We start from the raw sequence: 24,703 nt of genomic DNA, 5'->3' as shown, positions 1-24,703 counted from the left end.
GCCCTGAGCTAACATCCATGCCCATCTTCCTCTACTTTATATATGGGATGCCTACCACAGCATGGCTTGACAAGTGGTGCCATGTCTGCCCCCGGGATCCAAACCGGCGAACCCTGGGCCTCTAAGAAGCGGAATGTGTGAACTTAACTGCTGCACCACCGGGCCGGTCCCTCCTATAAACATCTTTACATCTGTTTACACACTTGTTTACACACCTTCCCCCAAAGTCTTTTCTAATGATAAAAGTGATACAGATGTGCTATAAAAAATATGAAAAATTCAGAAAATAGAAAAAAGAAAATAGAAACCATCCTGGACCCCCGGCAGATGTGTGCTGGGCTGGGGCTGCCTCTATGCTGGGTTGAGAGGGCTGTCTTTCACGCCCCCGGCTCCAGATCCTTCTCCCCCAAGCAGCCCTGCAGGGCCCCAGAGAGGCGGGGTTGCCCCCTGCACAGTCTCGACATCTCTGTATACCCCCCAAAATCAAGGCCAGTCGATGGTCAGTATTCACCTGGAAAATCCATTCCTGCTCCTGCGGGGTGCCAGCCGGTTCTGGTGCAGGATGAACCCAGAGCAGACAGCTGCCCGAAGGGGCCGTGGGTCAGAGGGTCGGGGGAGGTCTGGGGTCAGGGCTCTATGTTCACGCCTCTACTTTGGGAGAAAGAGGGAGACTGGGTAGCAAGGTGTGGCCTCTTTCTCAGGTTCCCCCAGCAGCCGTGCTGCCAGGGGTTGCTGACCCCTCCATAAGAGGTGTCTGGGCCCAAGGGTCCTTCATCTGAGGTCCCAGAACCAGCCCTGGGGAGCAGATCTTTACCCCAAGCTACCCACCCTCAGCACCACGGGGCCAGGCCGGGTCTGCGCCTGCAGAAAGGGAGGGGCCGTAGGGCAATGCCTGGGGCCCCTGCGTGGCACATCTGAGAAAGGCCCCCCATGAGCAAGGAAGGAGCTGGTGTTGAGACAGGCCTGAGGTCCTGCAGGGTCTGGGGCTGGGAGGGGCCGCAGGGGTCTCTGGGGCACAGCAGGGCTCCTGCAGGTTTGAAAGGACCCTCCAGAGCCGCCTGGCAGTGTGGCCAGGTGATGCCGGCAGGGCCTGGCCAGGCAGGTGAGAGGAGTTAGGGCCTGGAGGCGGGAGGAGGGGGTGAGCTGGGGGTGTCCAGGGGGCTTTGGGGACTGGGTTGTCCCAAGGACCTGTGGGAAGGGTGGGGACAGTGACAGGGAGAAAGCCCCAGCTCACCTCTGGGGCCTTGGCTCCCACGCTGGCAGCTGTTTCAGGGAAAGATGGGTCACCTGTCCTGGGGGGCGTGCAGGCAAGGGGCAGAAGTCAGAGGGCACCAGGGCCCAGGGCAGGGCTTTCCTCCGATGGCCTACAGCGTGTGCACGTGTGTGTGTGTGCGTGTAACCCCGAGGGTGCCCAAGAGCAGACAGCACCTTGGAGACTGGGCAGCCCCCATCCACCCCTGGGCCATGCTCAAGGCGGGTGGGCAAGGATGGGCGCTCGCCATGCTGGGACCTGGGTCTCTGGGATGGGAGACCCCGGGAGCCCCACGGACCAGCTCCTGCCCGCTGCCCTGTTCTCTAGTCCCCGTGACTCTCTGTGCCTCGAAAAGTCCATGCGGGGGAAAGGGGGTTATCCACCAGCCTCTGTCATTGGGGCTAAAAACCATGACAGTGGGTGGAGACTGGAAGGAAAGACGTCCCCACGGAGACGCCTCTGGCTCTGTCCCCGAGGAAGCCGAGAAAGGAGACTCTGGGGCAGCCAGGGCCTCGCCCCTCCCCTTCCACCCTCCTCTCCTCCCCCTTTCTCCCCTCTCCTCCCTCCCCCATCCCTTCCGTGGAGCAACAGCGCCCCCTCCACCATGTGGACCTCCTAACCCCAGCCCCAGGGCGGTGCCTTCTTCCTCCTTAAAAAAAATCCTTTTTCCCCCCACCCCCCTCCGCCCTCCTTCTGTTCTGAGGAAACATCCGCCCGGCTGCGGGGGCTCAGGGAGGCCACGTGTGGACCTGCCTCCTGCTGGCTCCTCCAGCCAGTTGGGTCCAGGGCTGTGCCCATGGGACCCTCTTCGAGGGGCCCAGCAGGCGTGTCCAGCCTCCCTCAGCCCAGGGTCAGGGTCCCACAGCCACAGGGTTCACTCAGGAAGGACAGCAGCACGGTGACCGAGGGCCTCTGTGGAGGGCCATGCGGGGAGTCGCAGGGCGGGAGGTGAGGACTCGGCAGAGGGGAGGGGCTCTGAGCAGACCCGCCTGCTCTGCCCGGCAGGAGATGCCCCATGAGTGAAGCCCTCTGACAGGGACGCACCATCCAGCCTGGGCACAGTGCGGCCTGGGGGACTGGCCACACCGTGTGGGCAGCGGGCCGCCTGCCAGGCCTCGCTGTCAGGCCCCCACAGCACAAGTCCAGCCCTGAGGAGGAGAGGATCCCCCCCACCTCCCCACGTGCTCGGCCCCTGTTTCCTGTAAGTCCTGTGGCCTCACAGCACCATGTCCACACCATGAAGGAGCCCAGCACAGGAATCCCACGCGGCACCCCACGTGCTGAACTGCTGGCAGCACCCCGGGCACCAGGCCGGGGCAGCATCCGGGACACACGGCCCACCATCCTGGACCTGGCTCTGTACCCACTGTCCCCGGGCCCTGGTGGGAGCTGGTATCCCCCAACTGCGCTGCTCGTTGGTCCTCTGACAGCTCAGTCGGTTGGCTGTGCAGGCCCTGGCGTGGAACCCTTGCTGGCGAGGCCGGCCTGCTACGTGGCCTTTCTGGTTTACAGCAACCAGCGTGGATGGAGTCCGAGCGGCAGCCCTGCCTCCAGGCTGGAGTAAGAGTTCCCAGGGCCCAGCGGCCAGTGGGCCACTTGGATGGCACTGCCCTCGGGAGCAGGTACCAGTCCTGGGGTCTGAAAAGGACATTTCAGGGGTAAAAACTGTACATTTATAATCGCAAACACATTTCTTCAGCTCACAAAGGGCTTCTGCCCACCTGTCCCGGTTTGTCGCTTCCTCAGATGTGGGGGGAGGTGGGCAGAGCTTGCCCTCTCTTGTCCAGATGGGGAAACTGAGGCGGGTTACTGAGTCCTAGCCACGCAGCCGATGAGCGACCCATGGAGACAGACCAGGACGCTGGCCACGACTGAGCCCTCACCCCTGAGCCGGACACCTCTCTGCCCACCCAGGGCAACAGGGACACACCGAGTCGTCCTCACGGGCTTCGAAAACTGGGCTCCGCTTGAGAGAATTTTCTAGACAAGGAGAGCATGTGCAGCTGGGGGCAGTGTCAGGACCTGGGGGACAGCGCTCCCAGGCCCCTGGTGTCTGGGTGTCTCTCCCAGATGGGGACAGGCTGCCTGTCTGGGACCTGAGGGCTGAACCGCCTGCTACATGTGGGCCTGTGTAGCTCCAGCTACAGCCCTGGATGCTCCGGGCCCCTCCAGGTGCCTCTTCCCACTCTGACACTGGCCAAGCCCAGAATGTTCTCTGGACAGTGAGTCCGTCCTCCACCTTCAAGGGAAGTCCTGGGGAGGGTGGCTTCCATCCCAGAAGCTTCTCTTCCCGTTTCCACAAAAAAAGCCACGTGACTTCAGGGAGGGCATGGTGACAGCTGAGCTTGTGGGCAGGGGACAGGCACCAAGCCCAGCAGTTGGGGTGATGGGGGACCAGGTGACAGAATGACATGGGGGCCCAGAGGACAGAGTGACAAGGGGCACAGAGGACTGTGTGATGGGGGGTCTCAGTGATGGGGGACCAGGTGACAGGATGACATGGGGCCCAGAGGACAGAGTGACAAGGGGCACAGAGGACTGTGTGATGGGGGGTCTCGGTGATGGGGGACCAGGTGACAGGATGACATGGGCCCAGAGGACAGAGTAACAAGGGGCACAGAGGACTGTGTGATGGGGGGTCTCAGTGATGGGGGACCAGGTGACAGGATGACATGGGCCCAGAGGACAGAGTAACAAGGGGCACAGAGGACTGTGTGATGGGGGGTCTCGGTGATGGGGGACCCAGAGGATGGGGTGAGAGTGTCTGAGGAGCCCCCCCTCCAGTGACTGCAGTGTTTCCAGAGTGTCCCACTCCTTTCCAGGGTGTGGGTGACGGAAGCCGCCTTCATTCATAAACACCAAGGACCCAAACGCCCCTTACGTCTGTGAACAAAGAACTCCTTGATTTCTTTTTAATGCCTCAACCATCCAATGAATTTTCCTCCCAAATTAGAACATGATTCATCAAGCAAAATAATGTTTTCCGTGGGCTACACACGTGGTTTCCATGGTCGCACGACTGTGCAGACGATGGAGCTGGCGCTGGTGCTGGGCGGGCCTGTCACCCGCCCTCACCAGGACACGGGCCCCGCACCACGGTACACTCCATCCTGGGCTCCTGTCCCTGCCCCCAGCTCAGATGGGCCTCTCCCTCCTGTCCTTGTCTCAGGGGGAGCCTTCCTCCTGGCCAGCTCGACCATGGGGGTGGTCTGGGCCCAGCACCTAGAACCGACTGTCTGGCTCCCAGACTCCCTTAGCCGACATTTGCAAAATGAGTCAGCTGGATGGGAGACACGGTCAGATCCACTGCTGGGGTCAGTAGGGCAGGGACCCTGCCCAGTGGCCTCCAGGGTGGATGGTCACAGCCAGGCTGGCCGCCAGGAGGACAGCGCTGGGCACGTGGGGGCCTCTGACCCACATTGTCCTGCAGGCGGAGTCCCTCCAGGGATGGCTCAGGTCCTAAGTGACAAGGAGCCTGCACGAGTTGGCAGCAAGAAGGCAAAGGTCCAAGAGAGGAGTGTCCAGACAGGAAAGGCAGCTCCCACAGCGGCACGCGCGCCAGATGCGCTGGGCAGGACGTGGATGCAGGATCCAAGGGGGTACCTGGCACTGCAGCCAGCAGGTGGGCAGCACACTCGCCGAGGGAGCCAGGGACACATCTGACAGACCTACGTGCAAAAATCACACGAAAGTGCATGGTTTTCTGATTTAAAAAATGTGGTGGCACTCCAGAGGCTCAACAGTAGGGGACCGTTCAGTAAATTAGGGGCCTTGTGACAGTCCCACAGTCCATGCGGCTGCAGGGACAAGAAGGAGCGAAGTCACAGGTGGACAGCAGCACCGCTCAGAGGACGTCCCGTGGAAGAGCAGAAGCCCCGGCAGAGCTGGCAGGGCACGCACTATATCTGGGGTCACTGGAGCCCCAGCCTCCGGTTATGGGGGGCCGGGGCCAGGAGAGGACTCATTCTTGTCCCAGAACCGTGTCCCAGCCATCTTGTTAGGATGGCGCGTGCCGGTGTCGCCGAGAGGCCCCGGCCAGTCCCCCATCCCCTACTCCCCAGCGGGTGCGGGGCCGATCACTGCCCAGAGGCAGCGGCTGCCTCCCGTCCTCCTTCCGCCCGAGCTGGGAGCTGCATCTGCTGGTCACAATCACACGTGGCCACCATGGTCGGGGCACCACTGAAGCAGTGGTCACCCTGAGTGTCCTGTGCAGTGGGACGCAGCCGCTGCCCGTCTGATCGCAGGGGGCATATCTGTGGCCTGAGGGTTGTTGCTCTGGTCACCCCGCTGCCCTCAGCTCCATGGCGGGCAGAGTGGCAGGCCCGTGGTGGGGATTCTCTTGCCCCACTGGAGGCCGTCAGATCCTGACCCCCGTAACACTTTATTTCAAGAAGTCCCCAGCATCCTCGGCAGCATCCCTGAGTCTTGTGGGGGGCACCCACCTTGGTAGGGGAAGGTATTTCTCTGCTCCCAGTGGGCTGGGGGAGGAGTGGGCGCAAGGACTCCGTGGAGGACAGGCCGAGGGATCCCCGAGGGCTCCAGGGGGCCCAGGACAGGCCACGGGCCAGGCAGATGGGGGCCGGGCAGGGCAGCTGGGGAATGCGGGCCCTGGACAGCGCTGGAGTCCTGCAGGACCACTGGGCAGGGGACCTGCCCCTCGACTGGACAGGGTGACTCGGCTGTGGGGCCCGATGGGTTAATCTCTTTCTAGTTACCTCACACTGGCCTCTGGTTCTATGGAAAAAGCAGAACATCTGGCAGCAATATTTCTTCATCGCTGTCTGCGCCTGCGGGAGAAGCTTGGCTGCCCCCTTGAACGGGTGCAGACCTGAGGGACCTGATGGGGGCGCTGGGGGGGCCCAGCCAGGACCTGAGGAGGGGCCTTCCCCACAGCGACAGCCACCCAGCTCCCACCACACCCCAGAGCCCACCCAGCATGGTCCCCTGGGGCGGAGATGCCAGAGCATTCCTGGAGCAAGAGTCACTTCCTGTGCTGCGAATGGGCGGGGGTCCGGCAGGCAGGGGGAACTGGCCGGCCGGGCTGGCCTCTCAGGTGGTGCAGCCAGGCTCCAAAAGGGACGGGTCAGGGTCGTCTGGGACCTCTGATCTTCGAAAGCGCCCCGGCCTCCTGTGGCCTTGGGGGTGGGGGGCTGGGGAGTCCCTGCAGGGTCTTCTCTTTCTCTCCAGCTTCCTCAAGGGTAGCGGGCTGAAGGGGATGTTGGCGCCCTGCCTGAGGGCCTGGGGCCTGGTCCCCGAGATCACTTGCATTGACCCCACCCTGGGCATCTGGGGCGCGTGACAAGGAGGCTCGGCCGCGGAGCTGCCTTGGTGAGGGTCCACGGCCTGTCCACCCTGGGTCATGCAGCAGTTCCCACAAGGCCCCGCTAGCAGGGAAGAGGGAGAAGGTGGGCAGGGGCCCCTCACAGACCAGCAGCCCCTGCCCTGCCCTGGACGGCTCCTCTCCACCACTGGGCCCTGCGGGGACAGGGAAGGCTCCTTCCTGCTCAGCCAGGCAGGCAAAAAGAGACCTCAGTTCCGGTCACTGTGGCCCCATCCCAACAAGCCCCACCCCTCGCTTCCTTCCCTGAGCTTTCCTGGGCCCAGCACTGCAGGGGACCACTCAGACCCTCCGTGCCTGGGCCTGACTGCACCACGACTCAGAGAAGCTGCTGGCATCCCCTGTGACCCCGAGGCCCGGTGCCCCCAGAAAGCAGGGGCGGTCAGTTGGGGTTAGGTCCCAGCTCTGTCACCTACCAGCTGTGTGACCTCAGGCCAAGTGAGCTCCCCTCCCCGCCGTGAGGCCAAGGGGGACCAGACATTGGTCCTGATGGACCCACCCACTTGAGCCTAGATTCCCACCTTTGGTTTCAATTTTCCCCATCAGTGTCTCATCCCAGGATGAGAGGCGCGAGCGTGGGCGGATGTGTGCTCCGGAGAACATCTGGGTTCTCAGGAACAGCCTGGGGCCTGCTTGGCCTCCACCCTCCCATCCAAATCCAGGGGAGTGTGGGGGGCTAGCACCGCTGTTCCCTCCAGGGGTCTGCGGTTTAGATCACTCCAAAGAAGGCTTGTGCAGCTTTCATTCCCTGCAGACGCTCCCATTGGCCCTGGGGGTGGGACGGGGCGGCCTTGTTCTGGGCCACGGTGGGTGTCCCTCCTGGGGTCCCAGTGGTGCCTGCCCCAGCGGAGGGGGGCTGAGAGGGAAGCCCCTCCCACAGGCAGGGGGAGTGTAAGGTGCTGGGGAGCAGCTTATCTGATCCCCCACTGGGGGGGCCCACCCCTCATGGTTCAGCATGCGGACTGAGGGAGGGGGTCTCTATGGGTCCAGGACACGCTACCAAGAAGATCAGGTTCTAAAGGTTCGGAGCAGAGGGAGCTGGGGTGAGTGCGGCGGCCCTGGGCTGCTGCTGCATGTCTGTGAGGCCGGGACCTCTCCCAGGAGCCTGTGGAGGTCAGAACAGGCTGCCCTCCCATCTGGGCCAGTGGTCCCCGCAGGCCTGGGGTCTCAGCCTGAGGTCCCAGGTCGGCCCTGCAGGGAGGAGGGGAGGATGGGGTCGGGACAGGAGGGCTGTGATGACAGTGGTGAGTGAGTGTGGGCAGCCGGCTTTGGGACCCCTGCCCCCAGGGACACAGCCGCCAGTAGGACGCAGCCCCCGTCCCTGGGGACCCACAGTCCTAGTGGGGCAGAGCTCAGGAGCGGAGCCTGGGGGCAGCACGCAGGGCTGGGGATGGACTTCCGGGGGGGGGGGGTGCTGCAGAGGACAGATGGACAGAGGGTGGAGGGTGGGAGGGGGTCGTGGTTGCAGGACACCTCTGTTTCCACTTCACTCGGAGGGGTCAGCCAGCCTGGGCAAGCATGGTGCCTGGGCGGGCATGGTGCCTAGGCTGGCGCCTCCCCTGCCTCCTGCAAACCTGCCCCTGACACCCAGGACACGGTCTGGAGAAGCAGCGTGCGAGCCTGGGGCTGGGGCGCCCTCTGCTGCCCGCTGGGGCACTCGCGCTGGACGTCCGCCCAGGAGAGGGGCAGCCCGGAGCCATGGTCCCGCGTTCACCCGGCCTGGAGATATGGAGGCGGGACGAGGCGTGCCCTGGGGATGGGACTCGTGTGATCCTCAATGGTCCAGGACCCCAGTCCTGCCAAGGACGTGGCGTGGCGGGGTCAGGGGGCTCCACCTCCACACGCTCAGCTGGAGAAGCAGCTTTCCTGCCAAAGGCGTCCCTGGGTAGCGGGGCCTTCTGACGCCCCACCCTGGGGTGGTGGGCAGCGCAACGCAGGCCGGCAGTCAGCAGGCTCAGCCCAGGGCCACGGAGGACATGTGGGTTGCCCCCGGCCCTGGTCAGCCTGGCCAGGCCCGGCCCCTGCCTCCAGCCGCTGTCCCGGGAGTTTCCAGCCTGGTTCCTGAGGGCTCAGCCTGAGCCCTGAGCCGGCCCTGGCTGCACCAGGTGTCCCTGGTCACCTTTCACCGCGACCCTGGACCACGGGGACACTCTGGGCCAAGGTGCACTGGAGCCTCGCCCAGCGCCCAAGCCCTGAGGCCGTGGGGCAGGTGGTGGTTTGCCCCAAGGCAGGTGGGCAGCTGGGACATTGGAGGCAGCCCCTGCCAGCCCCAGGATGAGGTCACAGCCCTCGGGGGAGTCCAGGGGCTCCTATGAGCCCTTTGTGCTTGTCACAGGCCCCAGGTGATGGTGGGTGCTGGTCAGAGCCCACATAGTGGCCACGCAGAGGGGACACGTGCTCCATCTTCCCGCTTCACAGATGGGGAGACAGGACCTCGGAGAAGGCTGGTGATGCCTCCAGGCCGAGCCCAGGGCCCCAGGGGCCGACACCACCCCTCTTCTCCCACCAGGGTTCCAAGCCCCCAAGGAGGGTAGGTCAGCAGGTGGGAGGGAGACCTGGACAGGGGGTGACCCCAGGCGCCTCACAAGGCCGGCCGGGGAAGAGCTGGGTAAAACACCGCCACTGACAAGCAGCTGACTTCCAGAGGAAAAGGGAGACAGGAGAGGGGCTCAGGGGCTGGGCATCCTGGTCCTCCTTCCCGTGGCCAGTCACACAGGACACCTTCCTCTGAGCTCTTCCGTCCTCACAACTCTGCAACTCGGTGCCACTGCCATCACCTCCCTCTTCAGACAAGAAACCTAGACAGAGAGGCCTTGAAACCACCCACGAACCCCCAGAGCCAGATGCACACAGCTCCATGAGGAGAGAGGGCCCTGGGCAGCCCTCTGTGAGGACAGTCCCCTCAGGAGTTTATGGTTTTCCTTATAAATGTTGTGGACAGTTCTTGCAAAGTTTGTGCCTATGGGTCTTGCCATTTTCTTTTAATTTACTTTGCTCTATTTTATATTATTTTACCACTGCAAACGGGATTACCTCTTCTACTTCTGAATGTGATTGTAGGGAAATCCATGACACTTTATGAAATTATTCTATTTTCTGTGGTCATTTGCTCATTGAGCCTCTTGGGCTCACAGATGTATAATCGAATCTTGTGTCACAACTCATTTTCCAATTCTTATCTCTGGTAGCTTTTTCCTGTCGAGTTACTTTGACCTCCTGCACAGCTTTAAGCAGAAGCTGATACAGTGGGTGCAGCAGGCACTGTTGAGGCCCTCTCGGATCCCCTTCATCAGGCTGGGCCACAGTCCCCAGTTGCTGTGCTCACATTTGCACAGAACTGCCCTCGAGCAATGCCTGGGAGCTGATGCCCGCCCGGTGGGGCAGCCTGCAGCCATGACGGACAGTAAAGGGGTCACAAACATAGATAGCCTTGTCTCAGAGGGACAGCTCTTGGTGACATTCATGCTCCAAAACAATCTGTGGGGTCAGGCTGAGGTCAGACTTTGTTGTGCATTTCCTCAAATCAAGGGCAGGCTCCTGCTTAACCACAGTGTAATTATTAAAATCAAGAAATTAACATTGAACGGATAACACTACCTAATCTACAAAACATATTCACATGCTATCAATTGTCCCAATAATGTCCTTTAGAGCAAAAGAAAAAAAATATATATATATATGCACAGACGGCCCAGGATCCAGTCCAGGACATTTGGTTGTCGTGCCTCTTTAATCTTTGATCTATCTTTCTTGCCTTTCCTGACTTGACATTTTTGAAGAGTACAGGCCACATAGTGATTAAAATTCACTTCAATTTGGGTTTGTCTAATCAGGTTTTGCATTTTTGGCAGGAATTCCACAGCCCTTCCCACTGAGCCCTTTTTAAGACCAGGAGTCAAGAGCTCGTGAAGGCAGCCTGTCCTGTCACTCTGTTCAGGTGACATCTACCGTTTCTCCACTGAGAAGTTCCCATCTTCTGGGGACGTTCTTGGGGACTATGTAAATTGACTCTTTCTCACTAAACTTCACGCACTAGTTTTAACATCCTTGGATGATTCTTGACTGAAACAGTTACTACTGTGGCTTTTGTAATTTCATCCTTCCTTCTGCAGTTCTTTTTTTTTTTGAGGAAAATCAGGTCCAAGCTAATATCTGCTGCCAATCCTCCTCTTTTTGCTGAGGAAAACTGGCCCTGAGCCAACATCCTTGCCCATCTTCCTCTACTTTATATGTGGGATGCCTGCCACAGCATGGCTTGGCAAGCGGTGCCATGTCTACACCCGGGATCCAAACTGGTGGACCCCGGGCTGCCGAAGTGGAACGTGAACACTTAACTGCTGGGCCACCGGGCCGGCCTCCCTTCTGCAGTTCTTGGTCTGCATTCTACTCCTCTACCCCTTTATCTTTTGATGTCTTTATTTCAGTGGGAGCTCATGGATTCTTATCTTATTCCATAGATTATAATCTAACTATCATGACGATTCATTTAGATGCTCACGTTGTCCCATAGATGCCCAATGGGAGTCTTTTTGAACCAGTTTCTTTGTCCTTTTGACATGTCTCCATCATTCTCTGAGCGCTGTCCTTGTTTTCTGACACAGCAAGATGTTCCATGCCTATACTTCTCTGCTCTAGTTCTGGAAACAGCCATTTCTCCAGGGAACTCTGATTCCTTTTGAAGCCAGTAGAGATGGTATTTAGAAACCAAGGGCTGGGCTGTAGGTGTGCTCAGTGCTCCCGGGCTGTGGTAGCTTATAAGTCCTCTGAGAGGATAAAGCTGGGAAATCTGTTGTATCTCAATCATCTGTCTACCTTCCCTATGGCTCTATCTATCTATCTATCTACCTACCTACCTGCCTACACATCTCTCAGTCATCCATCACAGGGGTATTCTGGCTGTCCTCACGTCCACAACTCTAACTCCTTCTCTGACTGTGGGAAACCTGGCTCCCATTAGTCACAATATATTTGTCTATTTGCTCAATCCTAGAATACACACAAAGTAGTTTCCGAGTTGCTAATCCACACGTAGGTGAAAAGCAAACCTACTAACTAGAGTTGCATATTTGTTCAATTGTGTTTGGTCTTTAGCCTGAGAATGTACAGTCAAAATACTCAGTTCAAAAATTTCTTAGATTAATTCTCACCCCCTCCCTCACCTAGAGTGGGTTTATATTATTAGTTTGAAAAACAATTAGATGTATATTCCATTTCAGTTCCCCCTTCCTTTTTTTTTTTTTGATGAGGAAGATTCGCCCTGAGCTAACATCTGTGCCAGTCTTCCTCTATTTCGTATGTGGGTCGCCACCACAGCATGGCCAAGGAGTGGTATAGGCCTGCACCCAGGATCCAAACTCATGAACCTGGGCCACCGAAACAGTGCACTGAACTTAACCACTACGCCACTGGGCTGGCCTCCAGTTCTCCCTTTCTTTTTGATTTTAGTTATTATGTCTTTGAGTATGTGAGACAACAACACAGTCCTGAAATCTAGAGCTTTAGAGAGAGTGTGCTCATACAAGCTGCTGTCCCAGCCCCTCCCTTCCCACCCACCTCCTGTAGTGACCAACTACATCCATTCTGATTTGTCCTTCTTGTGCTTCTTTTTGAAAAAATAAATAAATAAATATTTCTCCTCTTTCTTGCCCCAAAGATAGTATAATATAATCTCTTGGGCTTTGTATTTTTCACTTAGCAATATACATCGAGTCACTCTTTCTTGGTCCTTTCGGGCTGCTATAACAAAATACCGCAGACTGGGTGGCTTAACGACAAACACTTACTTCTCACAGCTCTGAAGGCTGGGAGTGCCAGGCCAAGGGGCCAGCTGGCTCGGTTCTAGTCAGAACACACTTCCTGGTTTGCAGATGGCTGTCCTCTCTGTGTCCCCATGTGGTGGAGATTGAGAGGAAGCAAGCTCTCTGGAGTCACTTTTATAAGGCCACTAACCCCATTCCTGAGGGCTCCACCCTAGTGACCCAACCATCTTCCAAAGGCCCCACCTCTTTTTCTTTTTTTTTTAAAGATTTTATTTTTTCCTTTTTCTCCCCAAAGTCCCCCAGTACATAGTTGTATATTCTTTGTTGTGGGTTCTTCTAGTTGTGGCATGTGGGACGCCGCCTCAGCGTGGTCTGATGAGCAGTGCCATGTCCGCGCCCAGGATTCGAACCAACGAAACACTGGGCTGCCTGCAGCGGAGTGCGCGAACTTAACCACTCGGCCACGGGGCCAGCCCCCGGCCCCACCTCTTAACGCCATCACATTGGGAGTTAGGGTTTCAACACTTTTAAATTGAGATACAATTGACATAACATTATATTAGTTTCAGGTGTATGACGTAAGAATTCAATATATTTATATATTGTGAAATGATCACCACAATAAGTCTAGTTGACATCTACCACCTTACCACCTTGAAAATATGTACGCACAACGTTATTCATCGCAGTGTTGTTTGTGATTGCAAATTATTGGAAAGCAATTAAACGCCCATACAAAAGAGAGTGGTTGAATAAATTGTGGTACTTCTACACACTAGGGCACTATGCAGCTATGCAGAGAATGAGGAGGGTCTCTACAAACTTACATGGAATGATTAATGCTGCGGACTGGATGTCTCTGTCCCCCCAAATTCACATGTTGAAATCCTGTGGAAAGCTGGAATGCTGGGCCACGCACCAAGGCCCCATCAGAGGAGACCCCTGGAGTGGGCTGCCCCGACAGGTCACACTCCTCATGCTCCTCCTCTCCTAATGCTCCCCGCAGGCTCAGGTTTATCGTCCTGGGAGAACAATGTGAACTCCTCTCTAGACCCGAGCTGTCAGCCCGTCCTGCAGGTCTTTATTTCTCATGACTCTTAGAACTCGGCCCTCAGCCACCTGCACCAGTGTCCCTGGACGTTTGGAAATACACTGTTTAGTCCTCCTTCTTTACACACCCACTGCTTTCCCTCGTCAGTCCTCCCACACCCTCCAGTTAATCCTCCATTCTCCCTCTGGAGGAACTTTCTAGAACACAGACACCATCATGGAACTTCCTTGGCTGAAAGCATCAGGCAGTGCCTGGAGACTGTGGAACCCATTTCAAACCCTGGGGCGAGGGCTTTCCCAAGCTGGGCACAGCTCCCTTGCCACCCCCACCTCCTACCTGAGCCCCTTGCGCCCTCAGCTACTCACAGCAGACAGCGGGGCATCCTTCCTGATAGCTTTATGGGATATGAGGGAATCGAATTTGGTGTACAGAACAATTTAAAGAAAGCCAACATCCTTACACCATAGAACCCACCAATCCAAGAAGAAAGCATGACTTACCCAAACCGTTTTTGCGTCATTTAGTGTTCGGTCGCGTTGTGCGAGTTCTCGCTGGCGGTCTTTGGACCTTGGGCCCATTTTGGCAGGCCAGGTGCCTAAAGTTCTCTTCTTCTGGTTCTGTGTATTGCGCCCCTATGCTGTTTCGTGGAATCCAGCCTGTTCCTTTCACCTTTACGACAGTCGCCATCAAAAGTCCCAAGGGGCAGTGGCCCGAGGCCTATTCTGATGAGCCCTGTCGTCCGCTCGGCATGCTGCAGCCCTCCACCCATTTGAAAATCCATGAAATCACAGGTTTTCCGGTATCCCCTGCCCTGAACCCAAACTTCTGTCTCAAGCTGCTGCTCTGCGTCCTAATGTGTTAAGGGGTGGCCTCACCAGTGACATGATGTGGGCACAGCAAGCCATCAGGTACTGAAATGGGATCCTTGTCCTGCACTTCCTTCTAGAAAGCAACATTCACAGGCATATTTCCATGTGACAGGAAATAGTACACTGTCCTTGCATAGAGTACGAGGACATAACCTCCGTAACTGCAGCATCCAGAGGGAACATGTTGGAGTTTGTGCTTCCAACCTTGATTTACAAAAGGCAGGTGACAGAAAAGCCACGACAGCTGTTGAGTGTAGATTCTAACCTGAATCGGGGCTCTAACAGAGAGCTATGACTAACGACTGTGCTCAAAATGCATACGCTTTTTAACAAAATTGGGGCCACATGGCACAGCCTCATTTGAACAAATCACGGGCATCTTCCTCTGTTCTTGGGGAAGGCGGTCTCCAGCAGCAGCCTTGTCCCTGTGTTGGCACTCTACAATTTGCTCAAAAAGCCCTCTGTTTTTCACGTCACTTTTTTCACTGCTTCAAAAATAATTCATGAACATCTTTGCACATAAAGATTTGAGCCCATTTGTGGTTGTTTTCTCATGATACAGTCCTACCAGAGGAATTTCCGTTCCGCGTCCCCTAAACCAAAGTTCGCGTGAGACTGCGTAAGAAGAGTCAAAAAGGACACAGTCGGTGGAGCCGAGTGGACGAGACACACGTCTGCCTCGCCAGCCCACGCCTGGCTCAGGAGGCCCCGGCAGGGTCTCCGGGGTCACAGGTCAGGGTGTTCTCAGCTCAGTGAGGGGAAGAGCTCAGCAGATCTGGTTTCCTCCCGGCCTCTTTCCCTTGCTGGCAGACGGCTGTCTTCTCCCTGTCTCTTCGCGTGGTTGTCCCTCTGTGTACCCGCTTGTCTGGTGTCTCTCCCTGTGTGTCCTAACCTCCTCTGCTTATAAGGACAACAGTCACATTGAATTAGGGCCCACCATAAAGGCCTCATTTTAATGTAATCATCTCTTTAAAGCCCTTATCTCCAAATACGGTCACATTCTGAGGTACCGAGGGTTGGGGCTTCAACACACGAATTATTAGAGTGGGATGTTAGGTTATCAATTTGAGATCTTCCTTGTTTTTTAAATACAGATAGTATAGCTATAACTTCCCGTCTAAGTAGTGCTTTTTTGGAACATTGTTTTCATTTTCATTCATCTCAAAGTATTTCCTAATTTCTCTTGTGATTTCTCCTTTCACCTGATGATTATTCAGGAGCGTGTTGCTGAGTTTCTACACATTTGTGAATTTATGAATCTTTTTCTGTTGTTGACTTCTAGTTTAACTCCATTGTGGTCGGAGAACATGCTTGATATGATTTCAATCCTCTTAAATGTATTGAGGCTGGTTTTATGGCCCAGCATGTGATCCATCCTGGAGAACGTTCTGTGTGCACTTGAGAAGAGTGTGTATTCATTCTGCTGTTGTTGGCTGAGTGTCTGTGATGTCTGTTAGGTAGAGCTGGTCTGCAGTGTTGTGCAAGGTTTTTTAATATCCTTGCCAATGTCCTACCTAGCTTTTCTATCCTTTATTGAAAGTGGGATATTGAAGTCTCCAGCCATCGTCATTGAATTGTCTATTTCTCCCTGAATTCTTTCGGTTTACCCTGCATATATTTTGGGCCTCTGTTACTAGTTGCATGTACGTTTATAATTGTTATATCTTCCTGATAGATTGGCCTTTTTATCAACATAAAATGCCCCTCCTCCTCTCTAGTAACTTTTATTTAAAACTCTATGTTGTCTCATATCAGCATAGCCACTCCAGGCCCCTTATAATTGCTGTTTGCATGGTATAATTTTTTCCATCCTTTTACTTTTTAATTTCAACTTATTTGTATCTTTGAATCTAATGTGTATCTCCAGGAGAGAGCATCTATCTGCATCTCATGTTTTATTGGCTGACAATCTCTGCCTTGTCATTGGATTGTTTAATCCATTCACATTTACTGTCATTACTGATATGGTTGGATTTAAGCCTGCCATTTTACTTTGTTTCTTATGTCTTATGGTTTTTTTGGTCCTCTATCCTTACTTACTGTCTATTTTTTTTTTTCAGTTAAGTGGATATCTTCCAGTGTACTATTCACATTTTTAAATGAGGTTTAAAACATATTTTAAATTATTCTCTTACTGGTTGCTCTAGGGCATACAACATATATCTTAGGTTCTCATAATCTAGTTCACATTTATACTAATTTAATTCTAGTAAGATATAGAAACTTTATTTCTATATAGCTTCATTTCCTCTTCCTTTATTTTTGTATATATTATAACTATATGTTATAAACCTAACAATATATTGTTTCAATTATTGTTATATATAATTTATGTCTTTTAGAGAACAAAGAGAAAAAAAGAAGCAAATATGTTTATTGATTTTTTAATAATAACCCAGTTATTCTTTATTACTTTTCAATCTCTTCATTTTCCCTGTGGATCTGAGGCATCCTTGGGTGTCACTTCCAACAGAGGTCATGCCCATTCTCCTCCTTTGTGTTCTTATTGTCAAATATCATACACTTATGCATGTTATAGGCCCATCAGTACAACTGTATAGATATTGTTTTATGCAATTGCATTTTAAATAGTTAAGAGAAGATATGTGTAATTATACTGTTTTTATAATTAGCCAAATAACTACTTTTATACTGGCACTCTTTGCTTTCGTGTGTGTGTGTGAATTTGAATTACTATTTGGGATCACATATCTTCAGCTCAAAGAAATTCCTTTAGTACTTTTTGTACAGGAGGTCTTCTACCAACAAATTTTCTCAGTTTTTGTTTACCTGCAAATATCTTTATTTTATCTTCATTTCTGAACAATACTTTTGCTAGATATAAGATTCTTGGTTGATAGGTTTTTTTACTTTTGGTACTTTGAACATGTCATCTGACTGCTTTCTGTCTGCCATAGTTTCTGATGAGAAGTCAACTGTTAATATTATTGGGGTTCCCTTGTATGTGACATCATTTTTCTCTTACTGCTTTCAAGATTTTCTCATTATCTTTGGACTTCAATATTATGACTATAATGCATCTGGATGTGGATCTCTTTGTGTTTATCCTATTAGGAATTTGTTGCGCTTCTTGGATATGTAGATTATTGTTTTTTTTATCAAATTTGGGAAGTTTTCAGCCATTATTTATTCAAATATTTCTTCTATTTCTTTCTCTCTTCTCCTCTGGTATTCCCATCTTGCACATATTAGCGCATTTAATGGTGTTTCACATCTCCCCAAGGCTTTGTTAATTCTTCTCCATTCTTTTTTCTTTCATTTCTTCAGCTTAAATCATCTCTATTGATCTATCTTCAAGTTTGCTCAATTTTTTCTCCTGTCAGCTCAAATCTACTGTTGAGTTCCTCTAGTGAATTGTTCATTTCAGTTATTAGAGTTTTCAACTCCAGAGTCTCCATTTGTTTATTTCAGATCATTTCTATCTATTTATACTCACTATTTGATGAGCCAATGCCATCATGTCTTCCTTTACTTCTTTAAACATGGGTTCCTTTAGTTCTTTGAATATATTTATGATGGGAGCTTTTAAATCTTTGCCTGCTAAGTTCAACATCTGGGCCCCCTCAAAGATAGTTTCTGTTGTTTGCTTTACCCCTCTGTGTATAGGTCACATTTTTCTGTTTCTGTGAATGTCTCATAATTTTTTCTTGAAAACTAGACATTTTAGTCAGTATATTGTAGCAACTTTGAATGCCGATTCCATCCCCCACTCAGCTTGTTTTTTAGTGATGTGGTTGGACCATCAGTGAAGACTATTCTCCCACAGTGTGCAGCCTCCCTGTCCATACTCAGAATTTCTCCCCTGTTTTTATCTCTAAGCTTGGCTTCCAAGGGGTTACCTGTGGGCAGCAGAGCTTCACAGTCAACGATGATTCCTCAGAGGTTGTGTTTAAGCCCCTGAGCCGGCGGGTTTCAGTCTTTCCTGTTGGGTCTGTTTGGGCTTGGAGGTTGCTCTCACAGCTCAGGAACTACATGAGTTTGCCCCATGTTCAGCCGGGGACCAGCAGCTCAGAAGTTGCTTCCCTGGTTGCTTCTGGAAGTGCACAGTGTTGAGCACATGCACAGTCCTGTGACCACCAGGAATGACAGTGACTTTGCCAGGGCCTCCTTGAATGTCTCTTTCCTGTATCTCCCTGTTCAACTTCTGGCTGGTCTGCCTCACTTGGTATTATGCCCAGCTGTTATCCTCCAGTGATTGCTAGTGACTGCTCTATGGTTTCTGGCTCACCCTAGGACATAAATTCATTCCCAGGCTGACCAAATAATGTCAAACCCCTCAGGCAGGGCTAGGATGTTACCAGTGTTTGTGGCTGGCTCTGATCCCCTCCCCAAGTGGATCTTCTGTGCTTTAGAGCAGAAGCTGGTGGGTGGGGACTCACTCTTCACCAGCTGTTCCACCTGGATTCACCCCATGGAGTGGGAGCTCTGAGAGTGGGGGATGTGGGCACCCCACCTGGCTGCCACCACTCACACATATATTTCTCCCATGACGTATAGTGGGAAGGCAAGGTTCGCCAAAGTTCACCAGCTGCCGTGGTGGCTTTTCCACCCTAGGACCTGGAGAGATGGGTGTTGCCACTTATCTGCTGAGCCCACCAGAATGGCTTCTACACAACCCAGAGCTGGGTGGTCGTACCCCCAGCTCAAATGCCATGGCCCCTACTGTTTTTACTGAGTCTCCATAAGTTTTGTGGAATAAATGCTTCTAAATTTGTCAATTGAGCCCTTTGGTTAATCTCCAAAGACTTTAAGTGACTGCCTTTAAATGTACCGGGTGTTTCTTTGGGGAGAGGTTTTGCTGAGCTCCTCACACTGCCGTTTCATGAGGCCTCCTCCCCGAGTTAATATATTTTTAAAAGGAAAGAAAACAAAGGATGAGATATATCTGCATGAGGAATAATATTCAGCTCGATTTCTTTCCCTGTTGCTTATCTCTATTTTCTGAATTTAAAAAGAACATAGACTGGTTAGACGATAGAAAAGAAACAATAAAATCTCACTTTCTCACTTATAAACGTTAGAACGTGTGGTGCTAAAGCGGCCAGTCCCGCACCTACCATCCCCTGCATGTAGCTCCTTGTGGCTGCTGAAGAACAGAAGTTCAACTGAGTCAATGTAAAGATTGATTGGCTTTACTCAGTGCCGCATGAATGGGGCAGCAGCCCCTCCAGCAAAGAGGTAGGAGCTGTGAGGAGCTGTACAAAAGGGAGGCTTCTATAGGCAGAAGGAGGAGGGGACAAAGAAGTGAAAAGAGTGGATTATTTCAGGTGGGGCCACCTGCCCCCAGAGGACAGCAGGGTCTGTCAGGCAGATGACCTCGTAGTGCTGACCAGGAAGTTGCAGGCCCATTGGTTTTTAAAGTCCACTCCTGGGTGAGGCTGCACCTGCAGTTAGGTTATGCACTAAGTCTCGTGGGCCCTAGTACAATTACTCCATTTGGGCCTGCTGTTTTCCACACTGGCTCCCTCCTCCTGCTGGCAGGGGTTCCATACCTGACAACTGTTCCCCGCTCCAGTCCCACTTATTTGAGACTGGTAACATTTCCTCACAACTTTTGTCCTCCAGGCTCCCGTGTGTCCTGGGAGTCTCTTTCTGTCAGAAGGCAGGTCTCTTGGATGCCCTCCTCCCTGGGTGGACCTGAAGCCAGGCTGACATGTCTCCACCTCTCAGGTGGTTGGCTGCAGGTGCGTTGTTAGCTGTGTGGTTGGGGCTGGGATGCAAAGCTGCTGCAGGAGGCTCCCCGCCTTTCTGGGGCTCCCCTAAGGCACGGGTGGTGCATCCTCCTGCCGGCCAGGCGGGCTTGGGTTCTGGGGAGTGGAGTGGTCTGTTCTCTGACTGCCTGTGTGGATGTGTCTGATGGTTGCCAGATATTCTCCCAACAGGCAAGTCACTGTTTCCCTCTAGAACAGGCAACTCCTGGTCCTTAATTAACAGGGGCTTCTTGGCTTGGAGCTGCCCAGAAATAGGAGTCAGTCCATCTGGAGGATGCTGCACAGAGCATTTGACGAGGGCAGCGCTGCTGAGGGAGCGCCAGGCTCGGGCTAATTCTGACCCCGGTCCAGCACCGTGTGGCCTGTGGGAATCCAGCCTGTCCAAGGCCCTGGTGGGAGGGATGCTGCTCTTTGGGGAAGCCCTGGAAGAGCCCCGGCCGCCCTGTCTCCTCTGACCTGGCTTCAGTTCACCTTTCACTTGATATTTGTATCATGATACTTTCTCCCTTGGTCCTCACTGCATGCATTTCAGACCCTGTTTATCTGAAGATCAGAAACACGCTCAGGGAGACCGCGATTTGGATCCTCCCTTCCTCATGTCAGCTCACAAACTCCCATTGTGAGCTCATGTGGCTGAACGGGGGTGGCTGGGTTTTTTGCCAAGTTTTCAGACAAAGTCAGACCCAAATTTACACACTGGCTGGATCTCATTTTGAATAGTCCTTGGGGCATAAATAGAAACAAACAGAGCACAAGAAAGCTGGTGAAAAAGGAACATGTATGATCCTGAGATTAAATAACTAGTAAAATTCTTTGTTTGTGAGCTCGGAGAATTAGCCAGAAAAACATGGGCAGGATTTCTGTAAAAGCTACGTGGAAGGACCTTACAGCCAGGTGCTTGACAGCACCTTCCAGGGCGCCCAGTGACTGAAAAACAGAAAAGGGTTGAACCCCGGGGGGCCCTGTGTGGTCCCTGTGCTGTTGGATTGATGGCTGATCCTTGCTTGCTCTCCTTTATGGGTGGGGGTGGCTCTGCCCCGGCTGCAGAGCAGATTCCCTCCGGGGTAGCGATCTATCCTGGGCCGGACCCCGAAGCAGAGCACACTTCCGCCCACGTCAGCAAGCCTACTTGTCCTCCTCAGGGAGAGAGCAGCAAACCATGTCCACCCAACCAGCTGTCCTCCCATGTGGGGGGCTCCCTACTCAGGCCAGTCACCAGGGTCGTAGCTCTGGGGTCCCCATCCTCCTGACTTTTCCAGCTTGTTTCCTAGCCTCCTGCCACCTGGTGCTAGTCACAAGTCTTCTGGGGAAATTCTGGTCATTTCTGGGATCCGGACACTTTGGGCAGCTCCAGGAGGATGTTGCCGGCACTCTCCTGAGTGGACCAGGACCCTGTCCACCCCCAGGTGGTTGTGATAGGAATCCAGGTGGAGAGGTCAGCCCAGCGGGCTTGGCCTTGGACCCTCTGCCATCTTGGTGGGCTTTGAGTGCTGTCCACCTCCTGGAGACCAATTCTCCATCCAGCCTGGCCCACCCCTCTTGATTCACTGTCCTCAGATGCAACGGACACGTGTGATTGTGGGCTAGACAGGATGTGGCCGGGGTCGTGGGTGCCTGCTCTGGCTCCTGGGGCAGCCCCTGAGGGGACCTCCACAGGTCCTCTGCTTCCTCCTGGGGTGGGGAGGTCGGGGGGCAGCATCCATACTCCCAGGGGGTCTGGAAAATGTGGCCAGAGACGTCCTGCCAAGGGTGTGTGTGGGACGCAGCAGACAGAGCGGGCGCTGCGCAGAAGGCTCAGTGACTGGACACTGGCGTGACCCTAAGTGGCGGTCACCAGATCAGGCAGAGCTGGGGCCCACACCCAGGACAGCAGAAGCTACAGATGCTGCCGCTGAGTCGCCAGGTCACTGACTGAGGTCCCCAACCCTCTTGATATCAAAGCTCATTTGTGTGGGCTTGAGGTGTTCCTGCCAGGGGCAAGCTGGGCATCCCCGTGCGAGAAATGGGTGGATTGGCTCCAATTCCTCACACTTTAGCTTGAATGTGCATGTGCTCACACATGTGTCTGAAAGGGGGGTCAGCACACACCACACTGTACACAAAAGGTTGGGGTGCTGGCGTCTGCTTTGAAGGCACTGGCCAGCCTGGCCCTGCACACAGCCTTGCTGTGCCCCTACCTGTCACTGTGAGAGCAGATGCCACTCGGAGTCCATCCATCACGTGTAGGGGGAGATGGAGCTCCCGTGTGTAATAAAGATCAGACCTCAAGGCCACGGGGAAGCAGGGAGGAGCTGCCAGTCCAGGGGCCGCAGGGGGGCCCTCGGGTGTGTCTGGAATGGGCAGCCCCATGGGCATGCAGACGGGAGCCAGGAGGTTGGGCGTGCTGTGGGCAGTGTGGCTGACCAGTATGGCTGTTCCTGGAGGTGGCAAGACCACAGCCTCAGCCTGACTCAGTGGGGTTTGTGCATAATTTCACCACAGGGTCTCGCCCCCTCTACCTCCCCCAGATTTCCCATCAGAATCCCCCAAGCTGGGCCTCGCCATGAGCAGTCGAGTGGCTCTGCCAGGTCTGGGCACCCTGCCCCGGCTACTTGGAGCGGACCCCTGCTGCCCAGACAGAGGTGGGGGCCATGTCCCAGCCACCTCTGTCCACTGTGGGCTGGGCCTCCCCAAAACCTTGGCGCCGTCCCCACCCACTCGTTGCTATTTGGGAAGAGAGGAAACAGATTTTCCTCAGAAGCTCTGTTCTCTCTCCGCCTCCATCCTTTCCCTGGGAGCTCTGGCAGCGCTGGCAGGCTGGCCATTTCCGGAGTCAGACTTGGGCCAGAACCTGGCCACTCTCCCGAGGTCCCAGTGGATGGGGAGATGGCTGAGGCTCACGGGCACCTCCAGGGGCCTTCTTCTGGGTGACACACAACCCACCTCCTGGCAACCCCAAGGGGATACTGAGGCCTGTGGGGAGTCCCGGCCTCCAGCTGCATGAAGGGTGCTACCTGCCCCCCACCTCATCTCACCCCATCTCTAGGGAGACACCAATGGTGTGGGTCCTAGGCCTCGCCTCACATGGACGGGGGCTGCCTCCACACTCTTAGGCAAGCTCCTGGCCGAGCCCAGCACACCTCAGGCCCCAGTCTCCATGGCACATGGAGCCCCTTGGGCTACATGTAGTCCACAGATGGCCCAGCCTGGTGGTAAAAATATTCAATTAGGTACCAATGTGAGTTCACATAAAAACCCAAATCTCCACAACTCAGCATTGTGTGGCCTCTGCCCTGTGAATGAGTGTGTTCTGAAGACACCCTGGACCTCACCTGCTGTACACAAACCTGAGCCCAGGAAACACCTGCTGAGTATATGTACATGTGAGCCCAGGCCGCATCTACTGAATTCACACGTGAGCCCAGGTCCCCCATGCTGAGTGTACACATGAGCCCAGGCCCCACCCACTGAATTAACTCCTGAGCCCAGGCCCCACCTGCTGAGTGTACACATGAGCCCAGGCCCCACCCACTGAATTCACACCTGAGCCCAGGCCCACCTGCTGAGTGCATACCTGAGCCTGTTGGCTCCTGGTGGCATCTGAGCCTCCCTGAGCCAGTCCAACTGTCCGGTTTTAAGGAGACAACCGAGACTCAGGTGGTGGTTTCAGCTGCAGCGCAGAGGATGCAGGGACAGCCTCACGTCCTGTGTGGTGGGCTCTTCTCTGCAATCGACTTTGGTCCCAGAGGGTGTGCTGGCGGAGGCTGCACACCTCAGGACACTGGTCCCTCCAGAGGGACACGGCCCTTGAGGAAAGCTCTGCAGGGCCTACCTGCTGGGCAGCTCTCTCTCCTTGTGAGTGGATGAGCTGTTTCCAGGCAGGTCATGGTGCTGTGACCTCAGGCTGAGGCGGAGTCTGAGGGTCTGAGGGTTGGGGATCATTGGATCAAATCTCTTCTCCACCAATGGGACGGGGCAAGTCAAGGGAAGTCCTCCAGACTCTGGGCCTCTGGCTGAGACACATGACTGGCGATATGAAGAGATGGGAGGCCTGCTGCTCATCAGACCTGCCAGCTTTGTGCAGGGAGAGTGAGGACCCACATTGGCCCAGGCAGCCCGGCAGAGGGGCTGCTTTGTAAGGTTGGGAAGACAGAAGCAAGAATGTATGGGTCACTGACTCCGAGTCCCAGGTTCCTAGGGCTGTTAAATGTCTTTCACTTCATCTCAGCTGGAGACCAAGAAATTAAACAATAATCCTAAACATTTTGTGAGTCTTCAGTAGAGATGGGACGAGACATGGCCCTTCAAACCATGGCCCCCAGTCCTCGAACCAGGAAAGCTTCTCAGGAGACCTGACCCAGATGGCAGAGGGCAGCCTCAGAGTGTGGCCTGGAGAGAAGGTGACACGGTCGGTTCTGTTTCCAGATGTGGAGTGAAGAGAATTTACCCTCTAGATGATCCTGAATGTAGCCAGAAATTTTAGGAAAGCTTAGGGTGCCAAATATCACTACTCATCCTGCGTAATGTAGGCATGAAGACATGCTCAAGTGAGACTGGTTTTATTTGTTGCCATGGTAACACATCCTTTAATCAATCTAATAACGCCTCGTCTTAATTCTTTCAGCAGGAAACTTTTTATTCTTGTCAAAATAATCTTTGCCTAACTTTATGCTACATATTTTTATAACATTGTACATTCTAGGGTCAAAACTGGAAGTTAGTA

This window comes from Equus asinus, chromosome 18 (genome assembly GCF_041296235.1).
Source record: "Equus asinus isolate D_3611 breed Donkey chromosome 18, EquAss-T2T_v2, whole genome shotgun sequence".
NCBI lineage: Eukaryota > Metazoa > Chordata > Mammalia > Perissodactyla > Equidae > Equus > Equus asinus.
The sequence above is the reverse complement of the archived record's forward strand: the minus strand, read 5'-3'. Positions refer to the sequence as shown.